We start from the raw sequence: 7,183 nt of genomic DNA, 5'->3' as shown, positions 1-7,183 counted from the left end.
TAATTAGTTTTATATTATTTTCTAACTTTATTTTTATTCTAATAAATACATATATGCATTATGCATGTACATATTTTTATAATTCATTTAATATATACATACATACTCATATTTTTTATATTTTATAATTTATCTACATATCTATATATATATCCATATACATTTTTTTCTTTCACAAATACATATATATATCTTTTTTATTTTCTTGCTTTATTTATTTATTTACATGTCTATTTTGATGCTTTAGTTTTTATTTGTTTATTTATTAATTATTGTGTATACATGATTGACTTGTCTTTTATATTTATTTATTTCATTTTGATGATCGTTAGTATTATTCGTACTTACATTACTGAATTCATGATATTAACATCGTGTTTTTTTTTTACTATTTTGCGTTAAATTGTCTTCGTTCAATGCATAAATTATGACTTTTTGAATAAACAAAATTTCGTGTTTAGATTTGATAAAGTCGTACCCTAACTTACTGGGTTTCGATTTTTGAAATAAATCTAAATGCCGAATCTTTTCAAACTCAAGTTTTTAAACGATCCCGGGAATTAAGAAAAGATCGTGTCCTAACTCACTGGGCATGATCTCTTTTCTAAACCCGAGATAATTAAATGTCTTTTTAAATAATTAAATTTTTTGGCATGTATTCTCGTATCGGGAATTCGAGACATTGTGTCCTAACGCATTGGATATGACATGTCGTTTTCTCGAGACGAGGATTTTTTTTTCTAAAAATAATAAAGGCAATGTTTTGCGTTTGGAGATTCGAGAAAACGTGCCCTAATGTGCTGGGTTTCGTTTTTTTCATTCTATCAAATTGTCAAATATCCTTTTAAAATTTCGAAGTAAGGCAATGTTTTGCGTTTGGAAATTCAAGAAAATGTGCCCTAATGTGCTGGGTTTCGATTTCTCGTTTGACCAAATAGCCAAATATCCTCTTAAACCTTAATCCATGTTATTCAAGTGTTTTCTAGGATCGTATTTTCAATTTCTTTAAAGTTCTCAATTTTCGACACCAAGACATTAAGTAATCAACGAGGTACCAATTTTGGGCGTATCGAGGGTGCTAATCCTTCCTTGTGCGTAACCGACTCCCGAACTCATTTTTCTGAATTTCGTGGACCAAACTTGTTGTTTTAATAAAATCAAATCGTTTATTAAAAACAACTTTTCAAGGTGACCCGATCACACCTTATCAAAAAGGATTGGTGGCGACTCCCGTTTTCGTTTTAATTTTTCAAAACCCAAGTCGACCCCGTTTTGTTAAAAAAATGGTGTCAACAGCTTGGCGACTCCACTGGGGACAAATACGAGAGTCAAGCCATGTGTTGATTACTTTTTGTCTTTTATCAAAGATTGAAAACTTTTCACGATCCTTGTGTTGCATTTCATTCGTCTTTATTTCAGTCAATATCATTTTGTTTATAATTACTGTATTTAGATGTATATTTCTGCACATTGCATTGCATGACCGTTGGTCACACCCTTTTAAGTGGGAGTGAGAAACTACGCCTTCGTGAGGTTTTCACCTCCGCATGGGATAGTGAATCGCTTCCGGGATACATCCGTACCTATGTCTTCGTGAGATTTTCATCTCCGCATGGTCATAGGGAAATGTATTCCCCTGAACCGAACTCAATCCGTATGAGCCTATAATGGGTGAGGATCGAGGAATCTGTTGGTTCAGGTACCCTTACTTTAGAACCGAGCTGCATATAATGAACCTTAAGAGCCTACCCTAGGTAGAACCACACCGAATGCCTAGAGGTCACCCGAAAGCTTGGTTCAAATCTACGGTCATTTTGTTGTATGTTTGTCCGTTTTTGTTACGATTATCCTTACTTCAGTTTGTATTTGCTCTATTGGTTTGAATTTTGATATATTTCTGCATATTGCATTACATAATCGCTCGATTATTCCCTTTTAAGTGGGAGTGAGAAACTAGTCCTTCGTGAGGTTTTCACCTCCGTGCAGGATAGTGGATCACTTCTGGGATACATCCGTACCTATGTCTTCGTGAGATTTTCATCTCCGTGCATCCATAGGGAAATGTATTCCCCTGAACTGAACTTGGTCTGTATGAGCCTATAATGGGTGAAGATCGAGGAATCTGCTGGTTCGGGTACCTTGACTTTAGAACCAACCCTCATATAGTAGACTTAGGAATTTAACCTAGGTAGAGCCACTCCAAACCCCTAGTATCTACCTGATTAGGTACTTTTTGTTTTCTGTGCTTGCTTATGTTTTGCACTAACCCCTCTTGTTGTGTTTTGATTATGATTGCATTGCATTGCATTTGCATCTTAGGAAAGAGATATGGATTCAAGCTCGATTACTAAATTAGAAAGCTTGTCATGGAATACGAATTCCTTAATAAAGTAGAAAATAATACGACTTCTCGAATATATTTTGAGGAACGCAAAAAGGGTGATGGAAGAGTTCGTGATCCTGCTTCGTGGCCTGAGGATTCAAGGAGATTGTCTAAGAGCCTTCGACGTTCCAAGAAGCTGACGAGCCTTATGAAGAGGGGCAGATGATGGATCGTGACCAAGATCAAAAGAAGGAGCTAGCAATGGTATCTATTGGCGAGATTACTTCAAACATGCGGATGAAGAAAAAGACCAATGTTGTTTCTTAGAATATGAAGATGAGGTCGTACATGTATCCATTTTATGTAAGGGAATTTACTTTCTAGAAAAGTTTCCTAAATGTAATTGAATCAGAATCAACGTCTCTTTAGGCATTCATGCATTTGCATCACATTGCATTACATACATTAAAATCCATTGAAAGAGTCTGAACGAGTAAATTTATTTCAGCTAACCTAGAAAACCAACCAACTAAACACTCTTACGATATCCAAGCAAAGGCTAGAGAAATGGAACGAAGGTTGGAAAAATTAGAGCGAATGCAGATTCAGATGTAGGGGCAATTGACTGAATTTCAACAGGAGATGAAAGATCAGATGCTAGAATTACGGAGAACTATGATAAACCAGTTCAACCGATTGCTAGCTGGAAAGTCAAAAGAAGTGAAAGACCCGGTGGTTTATTTTGGGGTTGATAATGAGGATCTTGTCTATTCCTCGGATTGTACTCCAACAAGTGTCCAGGTCCAGCCAGATGGGCGCCCACAAAGAGCACTTTTTACTATCGGATCCCGATATTATCAGACTGGTACATTGACACCAGTGAATTGCTTGACAGGTTTAAGACCCAATTTGAGGAACGATTTAGCTAATCCTGTTGCTAATCTAGCCGAAATAAAGCAGATGAGGGTAGAGTACCCAGATACTACAAAGTCCCCAAGGAAGAAGGGGAATAAAAGGGATAATGTAGGCGGATATAACAAGGGCCACTCAAAACCAATCACTGTGGGTAGGCCAAAGACGGAGACCACCAGCCATCGGAGCCCTTTAAAGCAAGAACCTGGAATGAAACCAAGTACTGAGAAGCTCCAGTTCACACAAATTCCGATGTCATATAAGGAGCTGTATCAAAGCTTGTTCGATGCGCATGTTGTTGCTCCTCGTTACTTGACCCCTTTACAACCTCCTTATCCCAAATGGTACGATATGAATGCACAATGCAACTACCATGCGGGAATTACGGGGCATTCAATAGAGAACTGCACTGCCTTTAAAAAGTTGGTCGAAAGGTTTATCAATATGGGCATTGTCAAATTTGATGATTCAATCAGTACAAAAAACCCGCTGCTCAATTATACGGATAATGAAGGGAATGCGATGAATGAAGAAATGTTGGGAAATGTTCACATCAGTGTCGAATCTGAAGAAACAAATAGAGAAGAGATCTTATTAGATGTTCGCCCTTCTAAACTTGAGAGTGTTCTGAATAATTAGACTGCAGAAGAGACCCTTGTAGTATTTAGAGCTTACTCAGAGTAATATCCAGAACACACTTGTTGCTTTTAGCCTAGAGGCAATAAGAACTTTTTTGTGAAATAGGCTCATTCTAATAAAATACATATTTGCATTCCTTTTTGAGCAAATATTCTTTCATTCTTTTTGAATAATTATTTCTGATTATTTCATTCTTTTAGATTTTCTTCCACATCATTCATTCACAATCATATTGTATAAATAATTATTCATAAATTTATACTTTCTTTTGTATATTCTTTGGTACTTATTATGAGTCCCTGGATATCAATGACGTGAATGACTCTGCTACAGACCCAGATTTTTCTTTTGAGCGAGGCATGTGTTCAGAGGGATCTCAGGGCTTTGAAAATGACAAAGATTGTAGTTTATCTCCTGACTTGTTAAGGACGGTTGAATAAGAGGACAGACAGATCCTACCTCACAAAAAATCATTAGAAATTGTGAGCGTGGTAAAGTTTAGAATTGACCTGACCGCAGAGACGAAGCAACACCTTATTAAGTGACCTCAAGGTTCAAAGATGTCTTCGTATGATCATACCAGGATATGCCCCGGGTTAAACGCCAATAATGAAATCTGTGCAATAGCACAATGTTAGAAATTTACAGTATGAACGATGCAATTCTTTGCCGGGGCAATGCCTTTCTCGTGGAGTCAGCATAGCTTTGTCCATTTGAAGTCGAATTTTTACCTCTTCAAGTTGTTGTTGGGTCCATCCTGATTAAAGAGGAAGATCCAAAGTTTTCTGTCGTAGTTGCACCCCTAAAGGCTCAGATCAAAAAGTGAAGAAAAAGAAAAATCAAAATCAAAGTCAAAATAAAAATGAAAAGGAAAAAAATTAAAAATCAAAATAAAAAAAAAGAAGAAAGAAGAAAAAAATCAAAATCAAGATCAAAATGAAAATGAAACTGAAAAAAGAAAGAAGAATGAAAAAAGAGAAATCTAGATGAAAAAATCAGAATGAAAAAGAAAAAGAAAAATAAAAGGAGAGGCCAAAGCGAAAACTCGCAAAGGGCGCTTTGTGACCAAATGAGGTTTTGAGTTGACAACCCGAAAAGGGGCGACTCAAATTTCGAGCACAATGAGGCATGGACTTCACCATTATCGAAGACTTCTAATGGGCATTGCTTCATTTTGAGAGGCTACTTCATGAGCCAAAGTCATCGTATACCGATACAGATTTTTAGAGAAGAGGGTATTGGAGAATGCATTGAGCTTAAACAATGGCACGATCACTGAGGTCTCAAATTAACTCAGAAGTGGACACCACGATTCGTCACTAAATTGCCTAGAGTTGAACGTCGAAAATTGAAGGAAAATGACTGAGACTTACAATGATTGGCATGAGAAATTACTATTTACCTTCATTGCTTGTCGAACATTTGTACCGGGGCAATACCTTTCTCTTTGGTTTGCGGGGTTTAGGTAGTTTTACCTATTGAAATCTTTGCTCTCCGGGTATTAGTTGAGTTAGAATTGGATGAAGCAGAATGGATCCAATCGTGATGCGATCAGTTGAACCTAAAAAAAAGGTTAAAAGCTATTCTTCAGGGTCGGATGTACCAGAAACAAATGATACGAGCCCGTAATGAACAGTGTCATCTCAAAGAATTCCACGAGAGGGTTGGATGTCGAAAAAGATCATTCCTCTCCAAAAGGATTCTAGAGGGAAATGAATGCCAAATCGAGAATGTCCCTACGTTGTAAACAAGACATTTTTCAGAAGAGCACTGATCCTTAGTGAGATCGCTAGTCCTATAAACTCGGATCCAGTCAAGAAATACTTCATTTAAAGAAGAAGAAAGGACCAAGGTGAAAACCCGCAAAGGGCACTCTGAAAAAATGAAAAATAAGAATGAAAATTGAAAAAAGAAAATGAAAATTGAAAATTGGAGAGGCTAAGGGGAAAACCCGGAAAGGGCGTCTTAGGCCAAAGGGGATTTGAGTTGAAAACCCAAAAAGGGCGGGTCAAATATTGATCAGAATGGGGCATGAGGTGATCAGAGCAATTCAAATTTTGATCAAATTGGGGGCATGTGGTGATCTTGCTATACTTGAATCAACATGAAGGGATAAGCGACATCTTGGGGCGTCGACAAAGCACTGTAAATCTCCTAAACACATGTTAAACTTAAAATGGTCTTCAGAAAGTTTGTACAGAAAAGTTCAAGCTGCGATATCTAAGGCACCCAATTCTCATATTATTTGTTGTTCTCGGAATACCTTTTATTCTTTTCCAAGATATACATTCCCAACCAATTTCTTTGTCATCCTTCTTTACTATTTTTGGATAACTTGTTCTTTCGAGCTATGCTCAGAACCAACTTTATTCTTATCCATTGTTATGACCCTTCTTACGAGCATGTTGCATTGGAATAATGATTAATGGACTAATAAAACTTTTACAAAGGAAATTTTGCTTATTACTCTGAAAAGTTTCTAAATAATATAGGAGCCTAAAGTAGGACTATTGTTTAGAACACACCAATTTTAAAGGCTGGAAATTTGAGAAGGAATAGTCTAAATTTAGACTTTTTCTTTGGATTTTTGTTTTCAAATACGTTGATTGACAAGGCGCCATGTTGGTGGCAAAGCTTAAATAAACAAGCAAGCAATGATTATCAGGCAATAGTAAGAGGTTACCTCGGAGAAGAGATCCTTCATTTGCACATGAGTATGACACCTTGGGAATGGTGTGAGGAACTAGAACGATTCGCGTCCTGTATCCTTGAATTGTGATAGGAGAAGATTGAGGAAAAGTCACATATTTCTACCCTTGGATTGTAGTGGGAGAATGATGGTACAAATTTTGGCGTCCCAATGGATTGAACTTTGAGGTTTACAGTGGGGGCAACCTGGCCAAATGTTTCTTCAGAAAAACCAGTCAAGCGAGAAGGTGTTGTAGCACGTCAGTCACAAAGCCTTAATAAACTTCGAGTAATGACAACCTAAGCGAGATCATTCTCGGAAAAATAAAATTTTGCATTCATGCAAACACCATTCACACATGTCTAGTTAGGAGCATTTGATTCATTTTGATCATGCCATCCTAATCATTAGGCATAATTAGGTTTATTATACAGGTCATGTTCCCCAGTGAACGGATCAGCAAATATGATAGATCTTGTCTTCCTGCATCGATAGCGAAGCAGATCAAAGAGTCAGAGATTTTATCTCCCTGAGATTACAGCGGAGCAGATCGAAGACACTATCCTATCTCCCTGAAGTTATAGTGGAGCGGATTAAAATAAAGGATCCTATCTCTCTGA

Source organism: Gossypium hirsutum, chromosome D01 (assembly GCF_007990345.1).
Source record: "Gossypium hirsutum isolate 1008001.06 chromosome D01, Gossypium_hirsutum_v2.1, whole genome shotgun sequence".
Lineage (NCBI taxonomy): Eukaryota > Viridiplantae > Streptophyta > Magnoliopsida > Malvales > Malvaceae > Gossypium > Gossypium hirsutum.
Note: the sequence above shows the minus strand (reverse complement) of the source record.